Source organism: Manacus vitellinus, unplaced genomic scaffold (genome assembly GCF_001715985.3).
Source record: "Manacus vitellinus isolate BGI_N305 unplaced genomic scaffold, ASM171598v3 scaffold_102_pilon, whole genome shotgun sequence".
Taxonomy (NCBI): domain Eukaryota; kingdom Metazoa; phylum Chordata; class Aves; order Passeriformes; family Pipridae; genus Manacus; species Manacus vitellinus.
Window position 1 is genome coordinate 195,385 of NW_021938808.1, and position 4,489 is coordinate 199,873.

At 55.6% G+C, this 4,489-nt stretch overlaps 1 protein-coding gene across 1 annotated transcript in view; it reads right to left on the bottom strand.

Moving 5' to 3' along the window:
• The window catches only part of SKAP1 (src kinase associated phosphoprotein 1), a 198,796-nt gene that overhangs the window by 160,102 nt on the left and 34,205 nt on the right, over positions 1-4,489 (bottom strand). The window lies entirely within an intron of this gene.

Below are 4,489 nucleotides of genomic sequence, written 5' to 3' on the forward strand. Positions count from 1 at the left end.
TCAAGCAATCAATGAGTGTTTGTAAACTGCTCCCGGCTCTCCCAATGAGTGACTGCCGCGGTTTAGGAATGCAAAGTGTTCCTCCCGTTGTTCCCTCGTTGTGGAATCGGAGGATAAAGCTCGCAGGTGTGGGAGAATCCGGCTGGAAAGGCGCCCCAAATTCCTGCGGGTGTTTCTGGGTTGCCCTTTTCTGCCAGAGGCTTTCAGCACCCCTGTGGAAGGGAGGGATTCAGGGGTCACGGAGCTGCTCTGCAGGTGAAAGCCTCGGGGTGAGCTGGAGCTCGTGGCACCTCCTCCCTTCGTGCCCAAATTTTGGAGAGAAGGAGAGGAGAGAGAGGAGGGGGAGAGGGGAGAGGGAGAAAAGCAGAGAGGAGAGAGGGAGAAAAGGAGAGAGGAGAGAGGAGAGAGGGAGAAAAGGAGAGAGGAGAGAGGGACAGAGGAGAGAAGAGAGATGGAGAGAAAGGAGACATGAAAGAGGGAGAGAGGAGGGAGAGAAAGAGGAGAGAGGAGAGAGGGACAGAGGAGAGAAGAGAGAGGGAGAGGAGACAGGAGACATGAAAGAGGGAGAGAGGAGAGGAGAGAAGAGAGAGGGACAGAGGAGAGAGGGAGAGAGGAGAGAGGAGAGGGGAGAAAAGAGAGAGAGAGAGGAGACAGGAGACATGAAAGATGGAGAGAGAAGGGAGGGAAAAACAAGCAAGGAGAGAAGAGAGAGGGAGAGAGGAGAGAGGGAGAGAAGCCCACAATGAGCAGAGAACACACGTCACCTCTCCAACTGAATTTTTGGTTTAATTTCAATTCCTGCCACTGTTTTGTTGAGGTTACTCTCACAATGACATGCTTTCACACCCCGGTTACTCACTGTTTTGTGTTTTTACACAACTGTGCTCTTCTCAAGTGCAATAAAAACCCGCAATCCCTGTTTTATTTGAGAGGAAAACACTGAAGGAAAGGAAGTGTCTTGTCCAAACAACACCTCGGGCCAGTGGAAGGGTGAGGAGCAGGGCCCTCGTCCCCCGAGGTTCAGCCCAGCTCCCTTCCCACCAGGTCGATTAATTTGAGAGTTTAAACCCAGATCCCTTTCCGGGCACTCCCAGAGCAACGGGAACCCTCCAAGGGGGCCTTCTGAGAAGTGCTGGGCACTCTCTGGCCTCCTTCCAGGGAAGCACTTAAGGGTGTGATTAACTCCGGGGGTGATTAACTCCGGGACCAGCGGAAATGGGGCTTTGGGAAGGAAACAGCCCGGGGAAAATGAGGGCTTCCCACCTCAGGAGAAGGCAGGTGACAGAAGGATGTGCACCAGGAGCCGTGTCCCACCAGGGAAAGAGAGGGTGGCCCTTCCCTTGCTCCACCTGTCACCCCAACTGTCCCCTGGAGCTGCTCGTTCCTTCTGCTGCAGGGGCTCTCCACGGAACCAGGGAATCCCAGGATGGGTTGGGTTGGAAGGGACCTTGCAGCCCATCCAGGGCCACCCCCTGCCACGGGCAGGGACACCCTCCACCAGCCCAGGTTGCTCCAAGCCCTGTCCAACGTGGCCTGCAGCAGAGCTTAACTCCCTTCCCTCCCTCCATCGCTTCCAGACAGATCCAGGCAGGAACAGCCCCTCTCTGCTGCCTCTGTTTCAGCTTGAAAAGGGAGAGTGGCACCTCCTGTGAAAAGTTTGGCCTCTCTTTGGAGCCCCTGATTGGTATAAACTGGTGTGTGCCCTTTGGAGTGGTTCCTCACACCACAATCTGTAGCCAGCTAAGTGCCTGATTATCCCCCTAAGTCTGAAAATAGCCTTTTAGCCTTTCTCCCCTACTTTTATCTCCTCTGCTGTAATTATCTGCCACTTCTCTAAACTTCTGCAACCCCCTCCTTTTAACCTCCACCCTCTGTTCCTCCCCTTCCAGCCCGGGGCAGAGGGAGATGGTTGAAGGTGAAAGAGAGGGCAGGGGAGAAGGGCCCTTCCTGGGGAGGGGTGTCTGTGCTGCCCCTCTCCCCCTGCATTTGCATGGCTGTGGGGGATGCACACATTAAAGGCTGTGGAGCTGTAATCCAGCAGGATTACAAGGGTTTACAATTCCAAATCAAAGCCCTGCAAAGGTCAGACACCCAACCCAGAGCAGAGCTGATCCGGGATTCCAGCTGATGCCTTTTCTTCCTCACCTCCTCCTGAACCAGCTGATCCCTGGGGGAAGGCCCTGCAGCCTCTGTCTCCAGGGGCTCCTGAGCTGCTATGCAAACTCCTTCTTTGTGCCCTCAGGGCTTTGTGGAGCCCTTTCACAGGGCAGGTTTCTGCTGGGATAGGCAACCCCCAGGCTGGGAGATGCCCTACAGAGCTTACAGTCCACGCAGAAGGCAGGGCAGGGGAACAAAGAGGTGGGACCTTAAGGGGTGCAGGGATGGAAAAAGCAGCTGGATGCACTGGTGCCCAGCCTGTCAGCTCCCTGCCAGCACCCCTGGCTCCTCACACCACAGAGGAGCCTTTACCACTCTGTTTCTTGCTCCTGACTCTGGAGTCCTTCCCCCTTGTTGCAGCTCTCCTTGCCACAGCTCGTAGTTTGTCACACTCTTCTGCTGAGGCAAATCCAGGACACTCCTTCCTGTGGATTCTGTCATCATGAGGATGGTTCTTTCCTTTGTCCCAGGTCAAATGTCCATCTCCAGTTCCTGCTGCCTGTGGAGGGAGCCTGGATGACTCCTGCAGACTGAACGTGCAGGAATTAATGTCCAGAGAGGGGGAATTTGCTTAAGCTGAGATCACACAGAGAATCATGGAATAACCTGGAACTGATCCAAGCTCATCCTTCAGATCCCAACAAACGCTTTAGCCACAAACTCCCCGCTGTGTGGGGCACTGCTCTGGTTCCCAGCCACCCACCCTTACCCCCTTCTCCTGCAGTTATCCCCTTCCCTCCTGCCTCCCCCAGCCAGCCCCAGCTCCCCTCTGTCTCCCACCAAAGGATGGGAGAATCCCGTCTGTGGGGAGACAGTCCCGTGTCACTTGTATTTACCTTCACTGCCCTGCCTTCCATGGCTCAACAGAACAGTTCTATAGCAGAGAAAATTGGGAGCTAAGTAGTCGCCTGTCAGGTGGAGCCTGTCGCCCGTGTGAGGAGCTGCCATCTCAGGCAGCTCCACTGTCAGCCCTCTCTGTGCCGAGCATCACTCCTGGTTCCAGAGCCTCCTGTGCCCTCCCTGAGCATCACTCCTGGTTCCAGAGCCTCCTGTACCCTCCCTGAGCATCACTCCTGGTTCCAGAGCCTCCTGTGCTCTCCTTGAGCATCACTCCCAGCTCCAGAGCCTCCTGTGCCCTCCCCGAGCATCACTCCTGGCTCCAGAGCCTCCTGTGCCTTCCCTGAGCATCACTCCTGGCTCCAGAGCCTCCTGTGCCCTCCCTGAGCATCACTCCCAGCTCCAGAGCCTCCCGTGCCCTCCCCAGGCTGGGATTTGCAGCTGTGCCACTTGGACACTTCCCTCTCCAATCCATGCCCAGGTTGGGAGTGAGGAGGTGGAATTGCTGAGCTGCAGAGCCCGGTGCTAGAGCAGGGCTGGTTTCCCCCTCGGGGACTGAGGGGCTCATCCATCTCCAGGGTTGTCCCTGATTTCAGGGAAGGCCCCTGACTGTGCCAGGGGCACCTTTGGTGCCAAACGTGGGGGAGGAAGGGACGTAGAAGTGAATTAAAATATCAATGAGGCAAATTAAAACTTGCAACGAGGCAGACGAGGAGTAAGAGCATGTTTGGAGTGGGAGAGACAAGGGCTGGATCAAAGCCTGGTTTGGAAGGGTGGAATAGGAGGAAACAGCTATTTTGCTGGATCCTTAAAAGTGCTGCTTCATAATGAGTTTAACACCCAAATTCCCTTCCCTATGCAGGAGAATGGCTTGATAAACACGAGTGAATTATCCTTCTTCCCTCGTTCTTTCCTCTTTTCTTCTTCTCTGCTTTACTCCTGCCCTTCCCCTGCCACCTCCTCAGTGTTTCCTGCCCTTGCAGCTCGGGATTACGAGGTGTCAGAGGGAGGGAAATGAATTTTGCCACTCGGCTGCTCGTAAACTCGGTGCCCTGGCTTTGGATATTACAGCGCCAGCGCCTCTACCTTTAAATATCAGCCACCCACAGCAACAACCTGCCCGAACATCGGCAGCAGGAGAGGTTTCCATGGCGACAGGATGCAGGTCACAACCTCTGTAAATGCAATCAGAGCGCCGGGACCGCTGTGTGGAGACAGGTTTAATTTCTCCGTTAGTGGGAGCTCTGTGGTCCGACATGTCCACGAGCTCCCGGCGTTGACAGACAACCTGTTATCTGCAGGATGGCACTGCCTGCTGCCAGCCCTGCCACCCCGCCTGCAGCTGGAAGCAATTCCTGCCGGGATCCAGCAGGGCCCAGCCCTCCCTGCTCTGGGCTTTGCAAAATCCTGCTTGTGTCCCTTGGCTGCCTTCCCTGTATCCCTGTATCCATCAGCTGCCTTCCCTGTATCCCTGTATCCCTGTATCCCACAGCTG